Raw genomic sequence first — 14,334 nt, forward strand, 5'->3', positions numbered from 1 at the left:
AAACTTTTCTATCTCGCATTAGTTCTGCTATTTTTGACATACTACATTACAACATGGCTTTTATACAGAAGAAACATTCGTTATCTTTGGTGCTGAAAATCAATTGAACAAATGTACTATTAGCATGAAATAAGATTAGAATTTATTATTTTTAATTCTTCTGAATTATATTGAAAGATAGCACCTGTCACATCAATATTCAAATAATGCTAAGTTAAATTGTCATTCCAAAATTAGACGATGTTCCAATTTTAATTCTTGTAAATACTATCCCAGAATCTGGATTCTATATATAGTAATTTGTCAATGTTTTACATCAGAAGAAACTAATCTTTGACCTATTAGCTCCGTCCTGACATTTCGACCGCTTATTTTTATAGATCTTTACTCGAAACGTCAACGAGAGCTAACAGACGGAAGTACTTAAGATTTATACAAGTTTCTTCCTGTAAAAAAAAAATTAAGTTATACTTTACAAGTTTTTTCTTTTTTTTGGGGGGGGGGGGGGAGAAATGGGAAATGTGTGATCGATTTAGAGCTTCTATACGTGTGTGTTCAATTTTCAAATAGTTTAACATTATAAGGAATCAAATGTTGAACAATATCCTGGAAGATACTTATGTAGTAATGAGTAAACACTTCTTCAAAATTTATTCAGTTCAAGAGAAAAGTTTTAAAGCTACAAAATTGTATAGAATAAAAAAACAAACTGAAATGCAATTATTGGCAGTATGAGGGATGTAAAAGATTATTTTAATGTCAGTAGATGGGAATTTCTTGACAGTAAGAGATTATATAAGGAAAGATTTGATTTTACTGTGTGTGAACTGATGTGCATAATATTCTACAAGTTTTTTTTTTCTCTTCATATTAAAAAAAAAAAAAAATGAACAACAAATCATAATTAAATAAATATATACGTATGACAATATATACGGTGTCACAGAAGGCGGAATACTGCCACTTACCTAATACGAAAGTGATTATTAACAGGTTTCAATCAACACCGTCATAGCTGCATTTCCAATTCTTCCCGTTACGTGTTAAATGCCAGTTAATACAAAGCTGCAGACGGGCCTCCCTTTTAACTGATAGCTGATAAATCCACTTTTTCCTCTATAAAAGAATACCAGATGCTGGTTTCACTGCATTGGTACTGACTGATTTTTCACTGGTAATTTATCACCTTTTTAATGTAGCCTACCATGCACATCACTTCAAAACGGAGAATTAATTAGGAGGGCTGTAACTCTTTTATCGGGAGGGAATGGATCTGCTTGTGTGTACAGTACAGCATTCCATAAATTGTGTAAAATAAAGAATTATATTAATTGATCAACTCAAATAATATTATCTCAAAGCAGCAATGGACGAAAACCAGATCAAGGGCTTCTCGCATTAATGTAACTTACGTTGAAAAGGCGATTATACGGGTTTAAAAAAGAATTCTCTTTGGAGAATCTTCATCCCAAGTGTTTTATACAAATAATTGTAATTAAGAAGATGCACTTACCTGCTTTTAATGGTCCACTTTACAGCAACGAAGACTATAGATGTTTCAGCCACTCAGAACACTAGCTATAAAAAGGAATCATTTCTAATAGTAATCCAAATTAGTTTCTTGCATCGTGTAAATTTTCTTCTTGTATTTTCTGAGAAATTAAGGGATAAAGCTGTAAGATTAATGAAGACTTTGTTCTCTAAGAAGGGAAAAAATCATTCTTTAGCATGGAGAATCACAGTTTCAATTTTAAACCAACTAAATGAGATAGTACGCAGTATGTCTTCAAACATCACATATTAATCGTACATAATTACACATGCATAAGATATGGGAAGAAGTGTTCACTGGTTTTCAACGTATCATTTATGGAAAGTAATTAACTTTTAAATTATATTTTACTGATATTCAAAACTAAAGGTATCTTTTACCAATTGTGCTCTTGGGTACACACTTTAAAACTAAAAAATCTTATCATATGCCCTTAACTTTCACTCGTGTTTGCCTTCATCTTATACAATTACAAACAGGAATCCATTATCATTACAATACTGTCCAGACTACAAACCTGTAACTAAAGAAAATCGGTAGAGAGTATTTTGTGGTACACTCCTGTCAACTCTATTCACACAGAACATTAAAACATAGAAGTGATAACAGTGAATGCTCAGTGCCGATCTTCTCTAATTATAGATTTGGAGGAAGGACATTAATGTAATCATATATCGATTCCTGCCTGTAATACACCAGCACTTTATAATGACTTCAGCAAGAACAGAAATGCTCTGTAAGATGAAGATAAAATGTGAATACAAGTTACGGGTAACAAAGTAAGATTTTGAGTTTCATGGTGATCAGCATCAGTCAATAAGGTGTCATATTTTTTTTTTCTTTCTTTCTTTCTTGAAAACAAAATCTCTCACTTTAAACGCATACTCTCGAATATCCCTTGTGCTTTCGACTTTCTCCTGAGATCTTGACTCACACAGAATAACAACATAAATAGAAAATGACACCAAATACCATTTTCTCCTGCTTTATTATCACAGATCATGCATTCACGGGAGACTCGAAAGTTCAAAAGTACAAGCGATATTCCGCAACTGAAATTTAAAGGGACATGACTCCTATAGAGGGATGGATTTTGAAAACTTAACTATATGTAACAGAGCTTTAATAAAGTTTATGCGGCTGCAATTAGAAAACTAGAGAATGTCAATATTACTTGGTTTCAACAGCCATAAGAAGAAATTATTTGAAAATGGCTCCTACAATGTGACCTCCAATTTCCTTTACTTTTTAGTTAGGTAGATACCTTAATTTAAAACTGACAATAATTTGGGGTAGGAGATATTGAGCCAAAGCACAAACAAGAAATCTACTTTCATTTTAACAGATTCAAGTAATAGGGTATACATTAAATTCAATCCACATTAAACTGGGACTACACGGAGAAAATACTTTAAAGGATATCAAATGAAAAATGAAAATCTTACTATAATTGCTCTAAATTTTAAAAAGTCACTAACAAAACCCTGACATTTCGTCTAGTACCGCCAGACATAACCGTATTTTATATTATATATATATATATATATATATATATATAACCGTCTGAGAGACATAACGAGTAGCTGCCTTCTCTTATATGGATCTCAAAGCTTTGCTGACAGTTTATTTTATTTTATTTTTTTTTTTTTTCATTTTTGTCTTTCAATAAAATTATTAATGAAATCTTAACTCTTCTAAGTATTGTATTAAATAATTATCCTTTGTTTCTTCTTTGTTGTTACTAGATTCGTATCAGATTACTCCTTTAGCATTTTTAATGTTTTTCAATCCTACTCTCAGTATTTCTCGTTGTCATACCAAAGTAAATTTCATAGTAGCTGAATGTTGGTTTGTAAATGCCTCAGAAGGAATGTAATTACGGAATAGCTCTTATAACTGGTGCCTTCCTTATGCATCTCAGAGAAATTAGAGAATTAATTAATTAATATTTATGGAAAGTCGATCTGTGATTGCTACGAGTACTTAAGTGTTGTTCGTTCTCTAGTGGAAGGGTCTGTTTCCCGCTGCCACTTGGTGTCTTCATCTAGTTATCTTTATATTTAATTTCTCAAATTCAACATTAACAAAAACAAATTACTTCTGTAATACTCTGATTTTGTTGTACCCATCTTTAAGTCTCAGGATAGGGTGGGAAGGGGAAAAGTCTGATTCATCTACAAGGTCATAAGTAAGTGACGTAATTGGAAAATCAGTTTTAATTTGAACTACTTTGATATAAATTTTTATGGTTAGGCACTTCAATCAAGAAAATATTCTTGAATTTCTCTTTGTTACCTAGGTATTTCCTTGGCTAAATGAAATATGATGACCTGACTGAACTCGTGATTAAATTCCTGCTTTTATTCTCATAGTTTTTCCAGTAATGTTTCTTGAGCCTAGTCCCAGTATGTCAGTAAATATTATCGATACATATGTTGCTTCGTAAACGTGCCGAGGAATTTGAAATCGTATTTACACAGGACCAGTTTGAAGCTGGTGTAAATACAAGTAAAATACTTTTTTTTTTCTGAGATAACAAAAGAATGTTTTAGTTAATGTCGCAATCTGGCACAAAACAATAATGAACTATTTATTATTTATTTTTTGAGTTAAACAACGAATTCATAATCAAAGCTTGCACAAAAAAATAAACGTTATAAAGAGTTATGTACATGCTTCTTCTGGAAATCGCTTTTAGGTAAAGGCCAAGACGTAGAAAAACAATATTTAAAAAGACAATAGCCTCCAATCTCAACCAGACCATATTTTTTACTAGGCACAATAATAGAAATAATAACTCATAATCATCATCGGTAACATGATACCAACAGAGTTAAGTCTGGTTAAAGCTGACTGACAAATTCACTGAGAAAAATTTCTTTGCACCAAAGGACCGATTCGAAGTATTATACAATTTTAGAAGTCTCAAACAAATTCTGCATAAACACTATTTCAACATTTCCCTCGCCCTCCCATGAACAAAGCTACTTCGTATAGACTGAGTCTCCTTTTACTGTTTACAAAACAACATAAATTAGCGGTAACATTTGCATAAGCATGGTAAAAATATAAAAATTAATATCAAAAAACAAAAAAGATATGCAATATATATATATATATATATAAAGAATTTCGACTTCTTCATTTCATAATACCAACTCTTAATATCGTTCACATCATAATGCTCTTGACATTTTTTTTTTTTTTTTTTAACTTCCCGTTCGACTGTGTGTGGCAGTACTAGTAAAAACATCAGTTTCTAGTTATTGACATAAGAAAGCAATTTAATTTTTTTTTCTATATTTATTATAATTATTATTTGCAAATGGTTTCTATGTGCATTACCAATACTCTAGGGATATTTTAGACATTTATGTGTTTATTGTTATTGAATTAACTTTCACAGAACATTGCTTCCCACCGACACGATTATCTTTTATCTTCAGACATTTGTCGAGAAACAAAGAATCAAAACATGACCTAACCGATACTTTTAATCTTTGAGACAATAACTTAATTTTAATACAGAGAAGGGAAATTTCTGCCAGTTTCGGTAAAGCTATTTTCTCTCTCCACTTCCTTATTATTTGTGAGAAAACTTCAAACGAACAATCTGTTTGCCTCTGGGAATCAAATAAACTGAAATTTTATTTTATCTTGCAAATACAATGGTAAGCAAAGGAGAAGTTCTATGTTCTATGGCCCTGGAATCGTTTTGAAGAGTCCGTATTACAATGAATGTACATTGCTGCTATTCCACTCTGAACTAACATTATTATTAGTATTAAGCAATGAAGAGAGATTATATTATCATCATTACTATTATTTACGGTTTACTTTAATGTTATTAGTGAAAAGAAATCATTCCTAAAAGAGATCATTCGTACACCTAAATCGAGAAAATAAACGAATGTGAGAAGAGTGTTTAATATATGATACTACTTAAAACATGTTTGACCATTTTCATCAGAATGATTACATGGATAAGGAACTTATGAATGGTTTCCAAACACTATATATAGTGTACATGTAGATCGGATTGTGGATTCTATTATTTCGTTATGTCATGTTCCATTTATCATGTTAAGATTCAAAATTTGCAAGTGTACGTATACTGTAAGAAATATTGTACTTATACTGCAAGACTCTACTGCAACTAACAAAAGAAAATGTTGAGACACGTTAAGGAAGTCTAAAGAAAAAAATACGTTTCCTACCAAAAGACGAAACTAATCCGAGTATCTTGGCGAAATAAAAATTACATTTGGAAGAAGACAAAAAAAAAAAAAAAAAAAAAAAAAAAAAATTACATTCTACGTTTCCTAATTTCTCCCCTTCCCTCATGACACCATGCACTAAACAGAGCTTTTCCAGTAGGCACCTTGAACTAACTCTTTTTAATTTATTATGTACCTGTCTTCGCAACACAAAAAGATAAAATATTTGCTAAAGATGTTTACTAAGAATAAGGAAACAAAAAAAATAACGATAATGAATCACGCGGCGAAGTTAAGGATGTTGAATTTTAAGATTCTTTTTCTTTCGTCCAAAATACTACAAACGTAACTTTTATGATTTTTAAATTGTAGTCAAAGCAACGTTTCAGAAGAGTTTCTTATTGTTTCAGCAGCACTTGACTAAAACCCATGACGGGACAAGTAACAAATGCAATACTCAACAATGAGAAATCATTTGTAAACACTGGCAACTTAAAAAAAGGTATATTCAAAACTATGAAAAAATGCTCCACAATTCAAACATCTCAAATAAGTGAATTTCTATATGAACTCAATTTAATCGTGTTATTATTTACATCCAAATAATACTAAAAGTGCTATATTTCTTCTATTTTTGTGTTCTTTAGTAGAAGGATTACCTAGAAATTATTACTCTTTTATCATACGATGTAAGTAGACAACAGAATTTCCTCTAAGTGTTTGTTTTTTTACAAATCTAATGACTTTGCACTATTTGATAAGACACGAGTTGTTGCATAGTTCACTGATTTAGTCGGAAGACCATCTGCATTTTTTTGCTCAAGTGGTAACATCTTAAAGCCTTTCCATTGTTTGTATTATTTTATCAAGTTATTCTGAACCCTTGCTTTATATAAATTATATAGTCTGTATTTAATGTCACAATTACCGGTATGATGACTATAAATTCCTTCTTCATTTAAAAAATATTATTCATCTTATTGTATGAACTTCAATTTTCGCGGTGTATGGCACCTTGCATCTGAATGTTCAAATGAAGTATGTTCATGTTGACACGTACATTAAAGAATAGGAGGTAGAAAAGGAAATTCCACACGAACTGTAAGAAATAATTTTGACTATACAAATGGCAAAAACGCCAGTAGTCTTTAACCAGTTGTATACAGCTCGTATTTATTTTTAACTTCTTCCTTGTATGTTAACCCGAAAATTAGTGTGCATTAGAAACTTAATCAAGCTAAGTAAATATAAATGTTTGGTTGATACTATTAATATCCCATTTATAAGATAAGCTAATGTTTCTATCTTTCTCGCTTTCTTAGTTTCTTCGATAATTATTAAAATTTGAATGTGTGCAATCATTAAGTAACTACCCTGAAATATAGGCTTACTGTTTATTCTTTAACAGCAAATACATGCCATATATAAATTTAATTCTAATAATTCTAGGACCACACCCAAACTACTCTGAAACTAGAGAAATCGCTGTGCAACTTCCTGAATATAACCCTGTATTAAACTGAAATTACATCATCAATAATGCTTCATATTGTAAAGTTATCATCAGTTACGCTTCGATGTAGAGATATTCTGGGATTATTTACAATCATACTTAACTTACACAAAAATTGAACCCCTGAACTGCTTGCATACAAATTATTCCTAATGTGCCACTAAATCTAAACCCGGTCTTTTTCTCGAATTAAATATGTATGTTCATCACATTCAAACAAATTTTCATTCCGGAGGTCATTTCATCATATAACATTTTTACCTTATTTTGATCTGTAGAATAGTGCTCTGTGATCCGTTGGCGCCATTTCTGGAACACCCGAATATACATACATATATATTTATATATATTTCTAGACACACACAAACTATTTAATTTGTTAATTGTCCTGTGACACTGCGTTACTGAATTTTATCTAGTTCCTCAATTCTTGCAACTCTTCTAGATAAATGATTTCCCTGTATATTAAACATCCACATCTGCATTACTACTATCTATAGAAATTATCATAGTAATACCAACTTTATATATATAAATTTCTCAAACAGAAGTATTTATAATGGCAAATATGTCTTAGTCTGAATGCTATTGTACTCTTTTGTTGTTTTAATTAACTGAAAACATCAGCAAACAGATTTCACTGAATACATAAAGATTTTACTGGTGTCTTTTGGTTTTTAATATGAAACCGGCACTCATGATGATAAAAAAAAAAGGAAGAAGAGCACTAATATATATCTTGATTCATTTTCTAATATTAAAAAAAAGCACTCAAGATGGTGATAAAACAGGGGGAGAGCACTAACACAATCAATATTAACGGTTAAGTACAAATGAATGCATAAGGCCACTGAGAAGCAGCAACTTATTTATCTTCTGAATGTACTTTTTTACGGGACGTATTTTCATAATAATCAACTTAGATTTAAGATACAGGGTTACGGTACCATTAATCAAAGGTCAATACATGTGATTTTAAAATTAATGTTTAGATAAAGAATTAATTAATTAATTAATGGTAGCACATCAGGAAAATATAATAATTATACTCTTTCAATAATAAATGAAGGTACACTGAGAAAAAAAAAATCTCTTTTTTATGATTGATTCAATTGGTCTTTTTGGTTAGTTCAACATCCACATATTAAATCACTCGATTATTGAAAACATTCTCGCTCCATTAACCCTTTTAAGATATATCGTAGTTTTTACTACGAAATGATAGTGTCTTCAAAATTCTATAAAAAGAGAACTATTTAGTTCCCTTTTTTTTAAATTATTATTTTACAAGAAAGGAGGCAATGAAGAAAGCCTTGGAAGGGTCTATACACTTCCGGGCGTCGGAACATAGGGGGGTGGGGGTATGACGTCATCACTTTACAAATTCCCTTTTTTTTTTTAGTGAGGTCTAACTTCAACATTTTTTGGTGTGTTTCTCTTTAACCCTAGATTTCTGAAGTTTTACAGAAACAATCAGTGGACTCTTGATCTGAATTTTTTAGGATCTCTTCGTCAACACAGAAGGGGGGTTCAGCGGGGATAAAGGATAAAAAAGGGATGTTTCTCGACCAAAATTCCCACTTTCGCGATTATTGTTCCGCTCGGGTACATGATAGGAACATCTGAGTAGTACTTTCTGAAAGCCTACTCGATTCTGAACAAAACTACGTATGAATCATCTTTCTACGATAATTAGGGACGTGTCAGGGATTTTTTTTTTAACATAATATCCTTTTTGTTACTACTGTAATTTGGAGCGCTTTGCGCGCTTTTCCCACATGGGGAAATATTTTTCCCGCCCTTAACATTGAAGATAGGAGATTGGTATTTGTCACAAGCAATTAGTACCAAAAGTACTATTTTTGCAAGTGATTTCCAGATCTGTATGTTTACCCCGGGCCGCGCCAGAGGGCCCCAAAATGGGAAAAAACGGATTCACAATAATCCCTATTTTCCTCATTTTTCCCTCCTTAGGAACGTCTGAGGGACATGTGAGTGGTAATGTCTGAAAGCTTACTCTATTCTGAAGAAAACGACATATGAATCATCATCCTACAATAATTAGGGACGTATCAGAAAGTTTTTTAAATTTTGTAGGGTGCAATTTAGGGAAATTTTGGGTTTTTTGATGCTCTCCCAACATAGGTAAAAACTTTTTCCTGCCATTACTACTGAAGACAGGAAATTCTAATTTGTCACAAGTAATTAGCACACTACGTAGTATTTTTCAAGATTTTTTTCAGGTTTGTCCGCAGATCCTGAGGGAGGGGTGCTCAAAGGACCCCAAACTTTAAAGAAAGTTTTTTATACCCAAAAAAATCCCTATTTCCCTTCAAAAAAATCCCCTGGAAATAGAAACTCACTGACATTGTACACTGCTGTTCCTACTTTCACATTTCCACCAGCATCGTGGGAATAAATATCACAATATTGCGAGCGGTGATTATATTCAATGAGTGTGTCAGTGAGTTTCTATTCCCGTGTGTTTTAATGTTTGACAGATTTTTTATATATATATATATATATATATATATATATATATATATATATATATATATATATATATATATATATATATATATATATATATATATATATATTCTCACATTTTAACCATTTTTTAATCATCCTTTCTGTTTTTATCCTTTTTGAAGTCTACCACAGGCTGATGAAGGAAGTTGGATCTTCCGAAAGCGATACTTCTTGCATGTAAAAGAAAATTGTGCTACATATTATTTGCGGTGAGTAATAGCCTTTCCGCTTTTTCTCGTTATTTTAAAAGAAATTCTTATCAAGTTAGCACACTAACGTAATTGGCCAACCAATTCCAGAACTACAAAAACAAAAGGTTTTCGAAATGACTGTACACGAGAGAAATTACTGAGTTCGAGAATATATGCATTCACACTGAACTCTATTATTAACAAAACCCCAAGGTTAAAACGTCACAGGAGGGGGGAAAAAGTTTGAAAATCGATTCTCTCTCTTGCAAACCCAATCTCTTGAACAATGTCACTGTCCCTTTGCCAAGCCCAAACTTTTCATTTAATTTGAGTTTAATTCTTTGTTTACTCACATAGTATGCTAGAAGTTCAATAGCATTATACAATAAGAAGTTATGAAGAACATGTATTAAGAAGATAATTACTCCTATCGAATTTGGTAAGTTTTGAATCGACGATTAAAACACAATTACTTTCTCTGTCAACTAAATGAAGACAATGTATTACAAAATTCTTTGTTATGTGATTTCTCACATCTTTCCACGCTGAACTATCTGACAATCATTTAATACATATTTTTGCATCTAGTTTTTTTTTTTTTTTTTTTTTTTTTTTTTTTTTTTTTTTTTTTTTTTTTTTTTTTAAATAGCGATAGTTAACTATTAGAAAGAACGAACGAGTTGTCAGATTTAACGGTCGAAATCCTCAGAGTGGATAATTAAATTAGATTTATATATACACTTTACAAAGCTAATTGCTTCCATACAGAGCTCGATTGGAAAAGTATTCAGGAAGTATATATTTCCTTCAGAAAATTGGACAGTTTTACGAGCTTAATAACCCCAATGAATACGTGAAAAATTCTAAAACTGAAATTAGGAAGTAAAAAAGAGAGAATTATTCTCAATCGCGATGCGCGTGTACCATTTCACAAAGAAAGTACCTGATTATTTAAAAATGCCATGTTATATATATATATATATATATATATATATATATATATATATATATATATATATAAAATTTGATTATATTTCTGTAACATTCAAAGAGTGAATAAAACGCACGACTGGAATAGAATCGAACCCGGGTCTCCGGCTTAATGTGCCTGCGTGTTAACCATTACGTTGCCATATTCGCTTCCCAACCAGCTTCTCCCTCTTGCGAGATAGGTGCTCAGCCTCTCAAACCCCATGGACTTGACTAAAGCTCCTGTTTGTGCTAGACAACTCAGTGACTGGTGTGTATATATCACATAATATTCCTAATAGCTGAGTCATAACAATTATATGTTAAAATTAAGGAAATAACCAATTTGTACACTATATCTTCTATATGTTTAAACTGAGTGACATTAGAAATATGAGTACACACGACTGAACCGAGAACTCCGGTCTTCAACATACGGCTACTGGAGCAGCGGATTGGGTAATGTAGTAGTTAATGTACCATCATGGTAAGTTAACGTAACATAACGGTAAACCAGAGGCCTCGATTCGATTCACAGTCCAATCGTGCACTTCGCTCATTTTTTGAATGTAAATGAATTCGCCATAGAGAATATAGTATAACAGAAAGTGGGTTGTTTTCTTCACTTACCATATACTTTCCTATATATGAAATCTTTAGTCATAATAACACAGAGACAAATATCTAAAATGTCTTACAGATATCTTGCAGATATCAGTCAGTACACTTACAGTATCTGAATATTAAGGTGGGTATATAGGGTAAATAAATTAAGCTCATAGGAAGATAATTTCAGGGAACAATCAGATGCATGAGACTTCACTTAAATGTTTTTTTCCTCGATATTGTTTTCAATTTTGTTCGTTTTCTTATGTTACCAAGTAGGCAGTTTCTAGCGTGCAGATTGTGGCTATAAGATTTTTTGAAGCAGAAATTTTCACTCAAAATTTCAAATCGAACTTTAATTATATCATAATGATACTTTATAAGAACGCTAGCTGTGAAAGGGAACCTAGAATGAATAACATTTAAAAATTATTATAGCAATGAAATCATTCTCTTCTGACCGAAAGACGGGTGGCGGGAGGCGTATATGGTTCTAGATAGATTCTATTTAAAAGAAAGGGAGCACAAGACCAGCACTACTACTTTGTTTGTTTGTTTGTGTTTGTTTCGAATCGGATGGGGGAATGGAAAATTTGGAGAAATTGCGCTTCACTATCAGATTTAACTTGATTTAATATTAATATCTTTACTACGTAAACTGTCGCAATTGCTCACTTAATTTCAATAAATCTAACTACATACATTTAACTGTTTAATATTTGATAGATCATCTACATGTAAGGAAGATTCTATTGAAGTCGATAATTGTATGGTGCAACCTCATAGGTTAATAAAACGATAAATGAAAAGTAATAAAAGAAATATGCGGGGAAAAAGGAAAATTCACTCCAGCTTTAGTAAAATTCAAAACGATGCCACAGCACATCTAATGGCTAAGTAGCTAAGACATTCAAATTTAGTCAAAACTGTGAAAAATGTTTCGATTAATAATGTTTATAAGGTGTTCACACTTTTAAGATTTTCCAAATATACTAAAATGTATCTGCATTATTATCTAGTTCAAAAAAAATCTACTGAAACAGCCTAACTTGTCGATTCATTCCCAATTGTATATATATATATATATATATATATATATATATATATATATATATAAAAATTAAAATCAAATAAATTGTGGCGTTATAGGCTCAGAAGATGAACCGAGGAAGAACGGGGAATATCTCAAAAACACTAATTAGTTTATTCAACCGTTTTTTGTACTTGTTAGAAAGTAGCGCAAACAACAACTTTATTATTTTTCTTTTTCTTTAACTTTTTTTTTTCAGTGGGATGAGACTGATGAGCGCCTCCACCCACATCTTTTAAAATACTGAGGAAATCAAACAATACTAAAATTTCTCTACGTAATTATTTAGTATTTAAGAGTGAGTATAAAATGATCTGATTGGATGCATATCGAATATTAATAAAGTTTGTACTCAGTTCCGTTCTGATAATCTTCACAGTAAACATCTTTGGCGACGGCTTATCGTTTCCTTCAGTACGAAATCTTTAAGGAATTTCAAATAATAATTACTGATCGAGTGTATAGGGCACATTGTAATACCTCATATTATTTAGCTATTAATGTTCCTTTATAATCTTTCTTTCAATATTGCGAGCGAAACACATTGTCACTTTTCTCAGGGACACACAATGACTTAAGTTCTTTTTTACAACACAGTCTTTACATTGATTTCTCTCTCTCAACAGTGATAATTATGAATATTACGTAATATTCTTTGATACTTACGGCCACCTAACTTTCTCAATAGTTACAAATAAACTGCTCTTATTATTTTACTATTCGACATAAAACATGTTAGTGCACTAACTTATCTTTTTTGTTATTTTTACTATTAAGAGGAATGAATTGGAAAGTACTCCCTTAAAAAAAAAAAAAAAAAAAAAAAGTTACAGTAAATTTGGCTATGAACTAACATCAGGCTACTGAATTAACTATTATATATAGTACTGTAATAAGAGCAGTTTATTTATAACTATTGGGAAAGATAGATAGCCGTAAGTATCGAAAAAATAGTACCACTAATAAGAGAAAAGAAACTGTGAAGATCGTGTTGTAAAAAGGACTTAATCCATTGTATCTTTCGAGATAAGTGACCGAATGTTTCACTTGAAATATTGGAAGAAAGACTGATTAGAAACCTCACTAGGTGAGTAATCTGAGATAATTTTACATGGCTTGCAGAATCACATTATATGTAACACTCCTGCGCTGTAGAATAAACTACCATCAAAGATTCTTCTTACTCCCTCTGAATTTACTTCTTTACCTTAAGAAAGGGGAAAAAAACTGAAAGGTTATGATGTAATGAAGGGTTATGATCATTTTCGTTCTTTACTTCTGTTGCCCCTATCTACAGGATTCAAACCTAGAAATAAGAGCAGGTATATTTTAACTGTACACCAAAGAACTTTTGGGTTTATTTGTGAAGTTACTTCTTTATTTTTTACAAGAAAACACTTGAGAGTGGGTCAAATAATCGCTTTGGTAATTTATTCTACAGTACAGAAATGTTAGCGTAATATGATCGTTCAAGCAACGTAAATTCGTAAGATATCGTACTGATGATAGCGACAAACTAGACTGAAACATCTATGGTGAAGATTAATAAAACGGACGCTTAAGAACAACATTATTAATATGCATATAATGATATCGTTTGTATTGTCGATATGTTCATCACTAAGAATATGTCTTCAAATAAATTATGACGACGAACTGGGTAA

The 14,334-nt window shown here is 31.3% G+C and overlaps 1 long non-coding RNA gene across 3 annotated transcripts in view; it reads right to left on the reverse strand.

Moving 5' to 3' along the window:
• Positions 1-9,784, reverse strand: part of LOC145695223 (uncharacterized) — a 119,502-nt gene extending 109,718 nt beyond the window's left edge. For 2 of the 3 annotated variants that reach the window (XR_014133126.1, XR_014133125.1), the window contains exons 1-2: positions 1,514-9,784; positions 969-1,116 (exon numbers count right to left, since the gene is read on the reverse strand). This is a non-coding gene — a long non-coding RNA (uncharacterized LOC145695223). The remainder of the gene's footprint in view (positions 1-968; positions 1,117-1,513) is intronic. The other variant, XR_014133127.1, reaches the window with a different exon arrangement.
• Between the last annotated feature and the right edge of the window lie 4,550 nt (positions 9,785-14,334).

Source organism: Thermobia domestica, chromosome 9 (genome assembly GCF_964235325.1).
Source record: "Thermobia domestica chromosome 9, izTheDome1.hap1.1, whole genome shotgun sequence".
NCBI classification, from domain to species: Eukaryota; Metazoa; Arthropoda; class Insecta; order Zygentoma; family Lepismatidae; genus Thermobia; species Thermobia domestica.